This window comes from Coccinella septempunctata, chromosome 8, assembly GCF_907165205.1.
Source record: "Coccinella septempunctata chromosome 8, icCocSept1.1, whole genome shotgun sequence".
Lineage (NCBI taxonomy): Eukaryota > Metazoa > Arthropoda > Insecta > Coleoptera > Coccinellidae > Coccinella > Coccinella septempunctata.
The window spans coordinates 27,092,298-27,106,603 of NC_058196.1; the positions used below are offsets into that span (position 1 = coordinate 27,092,298).

At 37.2% G+C, this 14,306-nt stretch overlaps 1 protein-coding gene and 1 long non-coding RNA gene across 3 annotated transcripts in view; one reads left to right on the plus strand and one right to left on the minus strand.

Moving 5' to 3' along the window:
• The window catches only part of LOC123319059 (homeotic protein ultrabithorax), a 217,523-nt gene that overhangs the window by 138,863 nt on the left and 64,354 nt on the right, over positions 1-14,306 (minus strand). The gene's annotated exons all lie outside the window — the stretch shown is intronic.
• LOC123319061 overlaps positions 1,369-14,306 on the plus strand; it is a 44,447-nt gene continuing 31,509 nt past the window's right edge. Inside the window, exon 1 of the long non-coding RNA XR_006538443.1 lies at positions 1,369-1,676. This is a non-coding gene — a long non-coding RNA (uncharacterized LOC123319061). The remainder of the gene's footprint in view (positions 1,677-14,306) is intronic.

Genomic DNA, 14,306 nt, shown 5'->3' on the forward strand with positions numbered 1-14,306 from the left:
GTATCGATTACTGCTCCAGTAATAATAATAACCAGTCGGGAAAAACGATTAAAATTTGACAGGCCTGTAGAGGGCAACAGGATAATGAAGCAATTCATCTCGGTCTATCAAATAGAAACTCCGCCTCTGCACAGTACCATGACCCTCTTCTGCGTTCTTCTAACCATCTAACCAATCTAACCAACACATGCACCAAGCTATACACACACACACGTACCTATACCCTGAAAATATTTTGTACTAGTCATCCTGAAAAAGTAACGATTAAATGCTGGGGCTATCGATAACTTACTCTTTTCTCTTTTTTTTTAAGATAAACTGACGGGTAAGAGAGTTGGTGATGGACTACCTGATATGATAATTCACGTCTGGTCGAATGTAGAGCAAGCGTTGAATAATGGACGAAAATGGGCCCAAAAAAAATTGTGAGCTATTCCTTATTCATGGTGAATCGAGAGTAAATAATTTGTACGTGTCGGATGAAGGAAAAAAATGTTAGGTATTTAAATATGTACATATTTAATTCAGTTGTTCAAATTCATGATATTTGATATTGGAAATATGAACAAAGGAAAATTATGTGGGGGTTCACCTTTATTCATATATTTTTGTATTTTTATTCTTGAGTATGTTGAAGTTATTGAAAATTATTTATTTCATAAATCATTGTATTATATGTATATTAATTCTTTTAGGTTGAGTTTTAAATAAAAAAAAACTGTTAAAATGAATTAACATCAGGTGGGCTATGTACTCTAGCTGATATTTATTGAAAACGGAATCATTTATTTTCAAAGGAATTAATTTAATTCACGTTTAAATCATACAAAATAAATTATGAGAAAATATTTTTAAGGTTATGAAAATATTCCTATGCAAAAAGCTTATGAAAATATTCTTTCACAAAAAATTCCAATATTCCTATGAAAAATCATTGCATGAATATTCAACTAAAAAATCCAATTTTCTTACTCTGAAAATTCTTAAAAAATGCTTCAGGCAATCCACACATCCAAACCACAGAAGTCTAGAAGTATTTTGAAAAAATGTATAATGTACAAAAATATTTTTGTTGAAATTTTATAAAAATAAAGACTTTTTGCGGTATGATTGTGTTTCACTCAATTTTTCGAACTTTTCAAATATGTTCGAATTCATTAGTGATTAAAGTGAAATTTATTTCCTAATATGAAATATTAATTTATCATTTTTGTATGTTTCTCAAAAAAATACCAGACTAGGTCGTATCAATAGAAAATTCTACCGAGAAGTTGATTCAAAACAAGAATTTCAAATTCGAATCTCCCCACAAAGCCATGGCGCAACTCGTTCATCGTCCTTGTAATCTAGTGGGCCGCGGAACAAAGGAGCGTCAATGCGCCGGTTTCAAGAATCACGTCAGCCATGATGTTTTCCCGACGGGGCCGATGCCTCGTTATGTGCTTTTTGGGCATTTTTGGATCGTTTTTTCCCTGAAAAATTCGACAGGATCAAAACGCAATCCTTCTGGGCGGTTGCGTAAAGTGTTAGGTGTAGTTTCTGAGTGAAATTGTGGCGGTTCTCAGGGTGTTTCAGTTGTTCAATGGCCGACAACGGTCCGGTCTCCCCAAAATCAATCGATAAAAAAATTCCGTCTATATTCTACCGGTTGATACCGAATTTATCACGTTCAGAAGGTGAGGAAGAGTGTGTTCTAAATAATACTGTCGGAATTCACTGAAAATTATACGAATGCGCGTCTAAATCACTCATTCCACTTGTAACCTGTCCCGCACCTTTCACATTCATCTGAAAAAAATAATGTATGGGGGTGATAACACATAGAGTGCATTTGAGTACGAGACGTTAGAAAGAATAATTTATTTGAAGTCTTGTATCGGCTTAAAAGAGCTAATTTCATTTTCAAAAGGAGCTTTCAACGCCTTAAGATGAGTTTACAAAACCTGAATATTTATAGAACTTAGACGGAGAATGAATAATCTCTAGCGGGTTTATTCTTAGAGCGCCGAAAGCCTCTATTCAGAAAAAAAAAACGTTTAAAAATAGTTGACTGAATTTAATCCATATGTAATGCCGAAATAAAATAAAAACTCAAAACCTATCGTCAACGTTTGTTATTGGATATCAAACGAATATAGGACATGTATATTTCTCCCCAGAATTTTTTTTAATCACGAAAAAAGTGCGCTGTAAAGAAAATAAGTGAAATTTCAAAGTTTCAATTTTTTTTTTAGTTTCTCTGGTAGAACAATTTTTTTCACTTTATTTCCTCAGAATCACACTTCCTTTAAAATGCACATTTTCTGAATTTTTGTTGTGTTTGCGCATTAGAATAAGCCATTCATTTTCGAAATCTTTTTTCATATTTATTTCCGAAAGAAATTGCCAATTGAAAAAAATTGTTTTTTTATACAGTACAGAATTGTCAAGTAATTAAGTGAATTTCATCATACGAAATTAATTCATTTCGCTTATCTGCTATTTTCGAAAATACAGTAATTTTTTAATTACTATTAATTGAAATCAATTTCGATAAAAAATTCTTCTGAATATCTTCATGGAAAATAAATAATCTGGAATAATATTTTTTTCTTTATTTTCTCGGTGGTAAATAATTAAATAAATGCGAAAATGAGATTTATTTTTGAAATTTATTTGGACTGCAAAAATAAATGCAGAAAGTATTGATTATGGCCTATTCGCTTGCGAGAGAATGAAAAGGATTAAAAATATTATAAAATGATTTTTAAGAAACGAAGAGAACATAATTAAATATTTTTAAATTATCCCCATTCCATTAATCATTAAAATTCTATTTTTTGCCACCATTTTCGGTAGATTTTTTTCCTAAGATAAAATATAAAAAGGCAGCTCTTTCTTTTGCCCCGAAACGGTTATTCATTTAAAATGAACTAAAACAGAAAGAATGATAAATAAGGAATATTTACGCTGACGTGAAGAGTCCATTTTTTAATTCGTTTACAAATTAAAGGAGAGGGGGGCTATATGTCATATAAATATGAAAAAAGTTAGGTTACTATGGAAAAATGAAGGAGCTTCAGGAAAAAGTATAAATGTTTGAATAAATAAGAACTTTGGAAGAGCAGAATTATATATTGAATTTCATTAGGAGAAGTCTTGGCCACGACAACCGAATGAACTTATCATAATAGATTACTCACTGGCAGGGGACATACCTTACTTTGCAATAGACCACAAAGTTTCAACTGGTATATATTTGCATGAGGAAAGTTCACAGGTTAGATCCAATCGTAAGACTTATTTACATTGTGCCTGTTTTATGCATGGAGGAAACGACCGACCTACTCGGGGCCTTCTTTATTGCCCAGATTCTATATCTGCCGACTAGAAATCGATGATCAAGTCCGAGGCAAGGAGTCCAACAACGCCGCCGCGTCGGTTTGATATATCTATTTACCATAATTCCTATAAACTTACCGCTATATGCGATACCTCATGCGCCAACTGAATTTACCCATTCTCACGAATTTACTACAGGCAATAATTTTTCGTCAATTAATAAACGTTCTTGGAATCGATGCTGAATTCGAGAATTATTATAATGATATAAATCTGAATGAATTAGGTGTGAAAAGGCGCTTATTTCGTCATGAAACAGATTTAAATCTCCGATACGTGGCAGTTCCAAGACCGTTTACAACATTGACTTTGGTAAATTACTATTATACAGGTTTTGTCACTTGGCGAATTAAGTTAGAAAAGAGCCAGGTTTCTTATAGTACAGTGCATTATTCTCAATTGCTTCGATTCCAACCCAAACAGGTCAGAAAGTTATTTTTTAAGGTGGCAATCGGTAACAATAAGAATAGAAAGTTTGCTAAAAAAGAGCCCTTTGCGGCAGGTCATTATTCTACGTTTTTTAGAAAGTGACCGTTCTTCATGCCAGAATGGGTTGTAAAATTAGAAAGTTGTCTCGAATCCACAACGGCACACAGTTTTTTAAGAGTGACATTGCAGTAGTTTTTTAGCAGCTAACAAGAAGCGACGACGATAGTGGATTACATTGTCCTGAGATCAAGGTTTCGTTAATTGAGTTCAAAATTTCGCGAGTGCAGATGGGAAAATTAAGTTAATTATAGTGCATATTGTGATGTTCTCGTGTTTATTTTTCAGAAAAATTTTTGAGTTGTGAAGCAGATAATTGATCAAAATAATCACAAGGATAACAATATGTGTAAGAAAAGGAAATTTTTTTAAGTTATGGTTTCTATCTTGATATCTCAGAAGTTATTTCCTTATTTAATTAATTTTTCATGGAAATTCCGCAGAACTTTCTATTTTAATATTTTGACCAATACTCAATTCATTCTCTATACCTATACCTACAGCATCGCATTCTCATAAACACTTTTGAGCTCGTTTGGAAATATTTATTTCATGAAAAATTATTGGCTCTAGCAAGCATCATTTGATGATAATCAAGCCTCTTTTTGTTTCGTTAAACCTAACCTAACCTAAATCGACCCTAATAACTGTTCATTTAATTGTTCAATAAATTTTCGGTGTATTTATTTTTTTTTTCGATATTTTTAGAAAATTTAATTCAAGCAGAAATTATTTAATTCTAATTTCTGTTCCTATTATTAATTGTATGACATTTTTTTTTATGAAATTTATCAGAATTCACTCAGTCGTTTCACCCATATAACCATGAACAATGTCTGTTAAAATTTTACACTTTAACAAAAAAATAACAATTTCTAATTCACGACAAAAATGTCCAAAGCTGCAATTTCAATAGGAGCAGCACATTTTTCAGCATCAATATAGACGTGAAAAAATTGTATCCCGGAAAATTTAAATAATTTTGATGAAAAATACAATTTTGAACCGATAGCGAAACTTTTTGAAAAATTGAATTTTATTCCCCCTAAATAGCTTTAATGAAATATCAGATAATTGAATACTTAACAATATGTAATTAAATACAATATATTTAAAATTTTTTATTTTTTCTTGACAAATTTTAATTGAATATATGCAATTAAATCCAATAAAAAATCGTAAAGATATAAGAGGACAAATAACCGTAAAATAAAAATGATATAAAGAAGGTCGTCAAAAGAAGGGAAAAAGTATTATCGACAAGCGGACAAATTGTAACAACCTCAATATCCCATAATGGCCTCTGGTAGAGGGCCCCGTCGGCCATTCGGGCTAAAATATCCGAACGGACTGGGCGATAGCGCGAGTCAGCGGGCGGCCATGCGCCTTCAGCCGTCGGGAGCCGTAACTGGTCCCGAGTCGGCCTTTGCACGGCCATTCCGCCTCTACGGAACGACACCATTTACACTTCGTTTCATTGGATTTTTATGCGCTGTTTCACGTCCCGTTTGCGCCGACCTGAAAAACCGAAAGGTACTTTATGCCGATTTTTATTCGATCGAGTATTAGGTGTAGAGATGTAATTTTGTCATCCGATCGGGGTTACCGGTAGATATTTTATCGCAGAAAAGGGGGACCGCGTATAGAATTTTTTCTCGAGCGTTATTTTGATATTCCGAACGGAATTCGTTTGAAAAATATTCAATAAAATTATTTCGAGGGGGGGCATTTTTGGAAACTATAGCTTATGACGTTTTTAAGTCACTTAATTATTTTTATATATATATTAGTTCACTGAATAGGATTTTTCAGCGATTTTTTCCTGATTTTTCAATTCGAAATATATAAATAATTTTTAGGGGGGCAGTGGCAAAAAAGTTTATTGTGTGTTTTTTTAATGCCAATTAAATTTCTCATTGTAGTTTTTATGTGCATAGGATTGCTGAATTTTGTTTTTATATTTTTGTTTTGTTTTTATCTTCTGAAGTGTCATTTATTTTCATTTTGTTTGAGATTTATAGGCTACGGCCTCTTCTCTGTTTCCTTCATAATAATAATAATAATAATATTGTAACAAATTGTCCCGAATTTTTTCACAAGACTTTTCCAAGATCCATATTCATCATTTTTGACGATGAAAAAAAAATTAATTTTGTGAGCATCTCATATAAATCATGAATTTTTGTTAGATGTTGATACATGGATAGATATCATTTCCTGAGAATGGCAGAAAAATCTAAGAAACTGACGAAGGGCATTTTTACAACATATAACAATGCTTTTCCTGTTCAATAAATAATATCGAATTACTCATTATTTATTACCATCAATATGAATGTTGCACGTTAAAGAAACGACAATGTTACAATTGTATTAACCATTATAAAAATTGCAATAATGGGATATCTCGCTGAATGATTTATCGCTCGGCTCGTATATTTGCACAACCCAACCAACAACAATAAATCAACATAACAAATATGAGATGATCTCATTCCGTAGAACCATTAATCAAACAAACAATTCCCTCTCAACAATATGTTAATTCCTGCTGAAATACTGACGAGTGCGAGTCAACAAACGGTCAACTGTCATTATCGGTCTGGCAGTCCAGATTAAAAATTCCACGTCTGCCTCATTAAATTGGTTTTATTTAGACCCGGCAAACTTGTGATCAAATATGACGTGTTGAATGTGTATAAACTAATGAGGAACATGGCTGTTCCTTCTTACCTTGTATGAAGGAATTTAATAGTGAATATCCATAAAGATTAGCTGAAGAATTGCTGTGTGAACTCACCTGCAACAAAAAAAAATTATTAATAGAGTCAATATGCAATACAATGAAATATTTTTGCGTACTTGATAAACACGAAATTCTCATCGTCATGAAGGTCGCGCAAAGGTCAAACCGAACGGGAATTAATCGTATCTTAACAAGAAAATGAGACGTCCCAGGATTTATGAGGCTTCAGAAACAGGTTAAGTATAAGTTCTTTATATGGTGATCCGAAATTTTTTATGAATTCGGAACGAACCAGTATCCTGTAATTAATTAACTGTTTATAAAATGAGAAAAAGTACGCGAAACGCTTGATTTATTGCTGACAACGAGGGGCGAAAAAATAAAATTGGTCCTGCGAACCGGAGATGATCGAAATGGGGCCGGCAATATAAAATACGGCTTGTATACCTGCGCTTCAGAATTCAACGGAATAAAAACAAGAAATGATGTCTATGGCCATACTGAACCTACTACAACATAAACCGGAAACGGAAACTCCTAATTGTCAATAATTTTAAGCTACAATGAAATATATAGATAAAAATGAAAATTCTCCGAAGGCATTTTCAAGCATAATTTTTACAGTTTTCTATTCTCATAAATGTATTTTTTACTGATTTATTATCATGAACATGATAAGGAAAAATTTTTGCAGCTACTTGATCAAGAACCGAAAAACGCATAATTCCCCTTGATTAATATTCCCAGCTTATGATTAGACATGGATCAATTAGAAACTCAATTGAGAATTTACATAATTTCCCAACACATTCGAATAATTACAAAAAATGCCGGCTTTCTGAAACAGGTCCCGCCTCGCCATATAGAAAATTCCGAATTAAAAGCGGCCTTCTTCCGTAAAACAAAAAAAATGGTTCTTCGTAAAAGCTGTAATAAAAGAATAAATTGGGCCGCCCTGAGGTTGTGCAAACCAGCGGCGCGGATCTGCAAAATTTTCGGTGCCAGCGTAGCCAATCCTTAATTACCCCCCTTATTCTGTAACCGAATGTGAAAATTCGTAGAAAAACGAGGATGAAAGCGAGAACAGCAGGAGGTCCAGGGCGTATCGAAAGTAACAGCCAACGATCAAAGAAGCTGGATAAATCATCCACGGGTGTTAATGCGCGTTTGCGCACCATCATTATAAATAATTTATTATCAATCGGAGTCAGTAGTGGAGCTGCATTTATAAATAATAATCATAAGTACCTTAAGCGAAGTAGATTGATATCGCTTATTTATGGCTGTTTAATTGTTTATGAAAAATATAACTCATTGCGAATTATTACAGATTCGAATAGACGAAGTTATACGCCCGCTACTTTTACGTCGTTTCACGTGACTCAACAGAAGCGGTTTTTATTGATCTTTATTGCCGTTCGTTGTGACATTCTTCGGCAAAAATGGACCGCAAGGACTATGAGAAAAATCCACTTTCGTTTTTATTTACATTCATCAATTGTCAATAGTGGGCGTTATTGTTCGTTCCTTAATTAATGCTTCAGTCGGTCACATGCGATTATTTGAAATCTAATTGTATCTGTCCATTTTTGTCGTTTTCCAGAGGTATCCAGAAGGGTTCTGAGATAAGTGAAGATTTAGTGCTGAAAACCCTGTAAAAACAATTGAATATTTACTTATTTTCCCATTTCACTTTGATATGATTTTCCATAAAAATTAGTCAAGGTGAGTCTTTGACTCGTAAAAATTTTTCAACAGTAGATTCTTGAGGTCAAAAAAAATACTTTTTTCCTTTACCATTTTTTCTGAATCGGCTCGATTTGAAAGATACAGGCTGTTCAAAAACCATTAAAAAATGTTAGTTCTATCTCACAAACGGTTTTATCGAATGAAATGAATTACGGAATACAGTTTTTCATTTATTTGATTAATCTTTTTCGAACACAAGGCATCACCTACGTCTTCCAGTTTTCTCATTATGACCATTACGTACATAAAAATACCTAAATTTAAAGAACCCACCTCTGGAAACTGAGTTGGACGCTATCTAATGAATATTTGAACCTTTCAAAAATTGGAAAATATCTGTGAAATTTTACAAATTGTGTACTCTTGCTGAATACAACTCTGTTGTTTAAGAGATCCATTAATGTGTAGTGTCACAGATTTAGCTAGTTATTCTGGAAGTAAATTTGTTTTTCTAGGAGTGGTCAAACTCATTATGAAAATTTAAAATGGCTATATCTTTGTACCCGGGCCGAATCGGAAAAAATGGTATAGAAAAAAAGTGTTTCTTCTGACCTCAAGAATATAATGTTGAAATATTTTTACGAGTCAAAGACTAACCCTGTATGAAGAATATGAAGTCTTTTTATTGAACTATTTGTCTCCAATTTTATTCATTTCTTCATGATTGTAGATTTTTTGTTGATTTCTACTCGCGTCCATATTCTTTGAATACGAAAACACTTTTTCAGGTAATTGGACTGTGTTTATTTATATTCCTAATTTGTTGTCATGAAACCGACGTTTCAGTCACACATCGGACCTTTATCAAGGTTTGATTATCATACAAGAACAAGGTCAAAATCTATTACATGAACATAAATAGGCATAAAATAAAATTTTCTTTCTCACAATTCTAATTTTTCCCAAGGAATTTCAGAACAACCGTTGACAGTTGACCTAGACCTTGATAAAGGTGCGATGTGTGACCGAAACGTCGGTTTTATGACAAAAAATAAGGATTATAAATAAACACAGTCCAAATACCTAAAAAACTGTTTTAATATTGTAGATTTTTTTGGTCGAGAACTCGCATTGTCAGGGTGATATGGCTGTGAATAATGATAGGATGAATTGATACGAATTATTTGTTGAAGACTTTATTATTTTTTCTCAACATTATTCAAAACTCAACAGCTTTCGATCGATAACCTCAAAAACTTTCATTTTATTCGAATTACTTGATTTAAAAATCGTTCAAGGGTCAATTTCAAGACAAGAATCCATCCATTCGTTCCATTCCTCCTCGGCATCCTTCAAACTCCATTAAATCCTTGACCAACTCGCCTCGGCAATGTCTCGTTCCCATTTTATGGTTTCATAAAGTGTACGGCTCTCGATCCTGAGAAAACGTCAACTTCGAGACCGCTATCGACGCGATCTAGCAAACTGCTCCTATTCATATTCATACTCAACGTCAACTCCGATATCCTTCGTATCGATAACGTTTCAATCGTCCACTTTTCAAGCTTTCCAATCACCGCGGGAAATCTAATATAGTTTCTCGCGTGACGCTCTATGCTCTACGGCGCGTTGCCTCATGAGATACGGCCTCGCATCGGACTTATCCGCGGCCAGCCGTGATCACAGACGCATCGGACGTTAATCTAGAGGGCGTGGTCGAGATGAAACGGAAATGGTAACTAATAGGTGATTTTGAGCGATAATGATCGCCTTATTCTCGAACTGGATTCGACTGGTGTTTTTCAACGCTCACTTAACGCTTACATAATTGTTATAAGATGCCCTCTTTGCATGTTACCGACCAAAATACGGCCAGACGTTGTCGTCACTCTTGTGTATTAGCTCGATGAGGAGTTATTATCGTGGTTTGTAATTGTGTATGATACGGAGTCGGGTCACGAATTAATTTTGATTAGTTACCAAGCGGAACTACGTTCTTAATTAAATGGATTTATACATTTAGCAGCTGTACGTACGAATAATTGACGTTCAGCCGCTGCACCACGTTTCGTCCCGATAAGACGCAGATTTCGATACTGCGAGGTCGATCGGTAAGGTTCGATTCATTAGTCGGAACCTTGTTTATACGAGTTTCTATAAACCTGTCGCGATCCATCATCTCGATCGGTAATGAATGCGATTCTAATGGTGATTTTCCGATAACGTCGCGGAGGTCCGTTACCTGGCTGCTCCAAGCTCGAGAAATTGATATCGACGTAAATCAGGATACGAGAAAAACGGGACGTTAAGCGCTTTATCATAATATTAACATCGGAAAGAGAATTTGTCGCTTCCTGAGCCATATGAAGTCGACCGGCACACAACACATCTGACAACCGACATCTGACATTTGACAGCTGACGTTCGACAAATCGATTTTGAGCTAGACGTCACTACGAATGACAACAATAAACGTCAACGTTCTCTGCGGCGATATTTCCACGAGAAAAATTGGACGATGAGCGCTTTATCATAATATTAACATCGGCAGGAGAATTTCCTCTTTTTGTCGCTTCCTGAGCCATATGAAGCCGCATCTTTAGTGGCGTCTTCCCAGATCCTTCAACGAACGTCAAACAACTAATTCAAATATCGAATAAGACAATTCATCTTACGCAAAAACGTCTTTCGAGGTTATTGTTCAATACTGTATCCAAGTTAGATCGCCGACGACGAATCTGTCCTATCATTCCTCAGCGTCATAAGTTTATGTACACGTCCGCAACTAATTGTCTAATATATCGTCCGATTTTATCGCTAATGAATTTGACATTTGACCAGTTGGACACGGTTGTCCATTACGGCACTGAGAGCAAGAAATGGTCGTAAGATTGTTGACCTAACCCATTGTTTTGATATTTATGACACGTGCATTATGTACGACCGTTCTAGATCGTACGACAGGGTGGATATGGTGTGGAATGATCACTACAGATGGTGGATTATGCGATGATATCCATCCGTACGTTTACCACCAAAAAGGACTATTTGTAGCTTCGAGAATCTGAGGTCTCCGCTCCGTTTACCAAAACACCCTGTACCTGCTCTTCGCCGCTCCGCCTCCCCTCCTACCCAGACCAAGAGATGCGCAAGGAATGCTGTAAATCACCCGAAATAATCCGGTGATTGCCATGATTTATACCGGAGGAGAGAGAGCCGGTACGAGGGATTTTAACAACGCGCACAACAGCGGTCCCGGGACGTCGCAAATGTCTCTATTCTCGGCCGGTAGCGAGAGGATGCAAAAAGTGTCTCTACGCGCGGCCGATACCGACGGTCGCCCCGTCCCCAAACCCGTTCTCTCGCTGCGGAACACGGCCGCAAGAATCCAACGGAATGATTAATGCGGGCCTTCACGAACTGACCGATCCATTCAAAAAACGCCCGACTCGATGGCATTCGGCCGACATCACAACACATCTGACAACTGACATCTGACAACTGACATTTGACAGCTGACATTTGACAGCTGACATTTGACAGCTGACATTTGACATCTGACATTTGACAGCTGACATTCGACAAATCGATTTCGAGCAAGACGTCACGACGAATAACAACAATAAACGTCGTGCGGCGATATGTCCACCTGAGCCTCCTTCTCCCTCCCAGCCTCCACGACCGTCCCCCGAACACCCAGTCGAAGATTAAGCGCCAACAAATCGGGGGGCGGCAGAACCGGCGTCGCGCGGAAACGGGGGCGGGCGGCCGCGCCGCGTACGCGCCAGACACACAATGGTCGAATTAAACGGGGCTTAATATGACCGTTCCGAAATTACGACGTGTGTAATGCCGTCAGATTAGCGCGATAGCGGACGCGACGCCCGCGCCGCAATATACGGCGCAATATTACGCTTGACACATTACTACCTCGTTAGATTACGGAGGGCCCGGCCGGCCGGGCTTATTAAATATTCGCGAGGCCACGTTAGAGGATGCACTTTAATTGGCGTTTTCGTGGGTCCTCCCGGCGTTATTGCGGGCCGGACAGCGGTCGGAGGAGCGCTCGGGGATCGCTTAATGGGCTCTGCGGCCGATCCCGAATCGATTCAGGTGTTTGGGGGACGTTGTGGGCAATTTCCGACTGGGACAAAGTGGCCATGTAAGATTCTTTCCATAACTTTGTGAATTCTTATATGATACTTCATGTAGCCCAGTAGATATGTATGTTGTACCTTAAGAAAAGTTACTGGAACCTTTGCAGGTCCTTCAGGGATGTTGTGGGACAACTTGGTCGAATTTTTCATCTCGAGAACCCTGAGTTAACCTGTAGACAGTTGAAAAAGCACAAAATTTTCGGTTCTTCTCTCATAACTCCCGATTTAAGTGATTTTAGACCAAAACATTCTTGAAAACCTCCAGGAATGGCCAAGTTTCTTCTTCTTCTCAATTCCAAATGGTGTAGTACCTACTTATCGCGTGCAGGTAGAGTATGTCCTATGATCCGTGCTTGAAAGAGTTGTTGGAGTGTTACCCTTACCACTCTTCTAGAAGTAGACGCTTTTCTTTGAGAATACGTAAGTATCATTCAGCAGCACAAGAAGATCAGGGTCCTCCCCTAAATGAGGAAGCTGTCGAACTATTCAGCAACTGAAACAGCAGTGTGTACTATAGATCAGCATAATCAACGTTTTCTACTGCCTGCTTGACTCTCTCTTCAGCCATCAGCCTCTTTATGACATTCATCTTGTTTGAGTCGTTCAAGAGAAATGTTGCCTTGTCCATATTGCTGACTGAGGTAGTCTTGGAGAACACAAAAGTTATGAAGGGGTTTGGCAACGACAACCTTCTAATACCTTGGTGTTTTGGTAGCTTATCCCACAATGAGAACCATCAGAAACCATTAAAACATTGTCCCCAAAGTGGCTCTTGATATAGTCCGCGTATTTTTCGCTTGACTACATCTAAACGACCCCCTGATGCAAAAATCCTTCATAGGGGACGTGAAGGAATGCATTTCATACAGCTTCCATTCACTGCTTTCATACATTCCTCCTTCTGTGAAGAGAAAACCTATGAAAGGGGACAAGTTCATACTTGCACACGTCCCTAAAGTTAGCCTCGGATGTTTTTGTGATACTCACTCCTTGGAATAGAGTCAGCTGGTCTACTGTGATCTATTTGTGTCCTTGATCCATTTGTTAGGTTGAAGAAGAGTTGATGTACACAGGGTTATAGCAGAATACTCATCAACTTTTATGATGAACGTTTTGGCCGAGGGAGTTATAAGCCAAAAACCGAAAAACGTTCTGGAATTTTGAGATTTTTCAGCCCTTCTCAAGTAGGCACAGGGTCTTCGAGGTGGAGAACTTGACAGTCATCCCACAGCATCTCTGAACAACTCGTTAAAATTCCATCAACTTCTGAATTTTTCCAGCAGACGCCAAATTTCTTGATCTGTCAACAGTAATTCTAAAAGAAGGTAGACAAATCAACTTCTTCGGTAAAAGTCCAACCCAGTCGACGTCTGGGCGAACTGATAACGAAACTCGTCCAATTGTATAACTACAGCTATATCTCCCGACAACGAGAACAGCGGCAGCATCTTCCAGATTTCCACAAACTTTCGAAGACGATTCTTCAGACCCCCGCATCGACCCAACAGTCTCTCGGCTCCGTTCTCGTAAATTATGCAGATGAGCTGCATTTCCCCCTGCACTCGGACCGGGGGAAAAGTCCCAGGAATCAATGGAGGAATGATAAGTCGCACGGCGAGAACGGTAATTTTTCCGAGGCAACGAAATGAGCGCACCTTACGATGCTCCAACTTCGGATCTAGATTAAAACTGCTACTGGATGTGTAATTTACATACTTCGGGAGGAGTCGGTCCCACCTCATCCAAGGGCCGGATCAGCACCGCGTCGAACAGAGCCGGCGACTTGGAACGAAGCTCAAATTTGGTCCTTCGAGAAGGATTCCGTTTCTTTGGTGAACCATCGAATT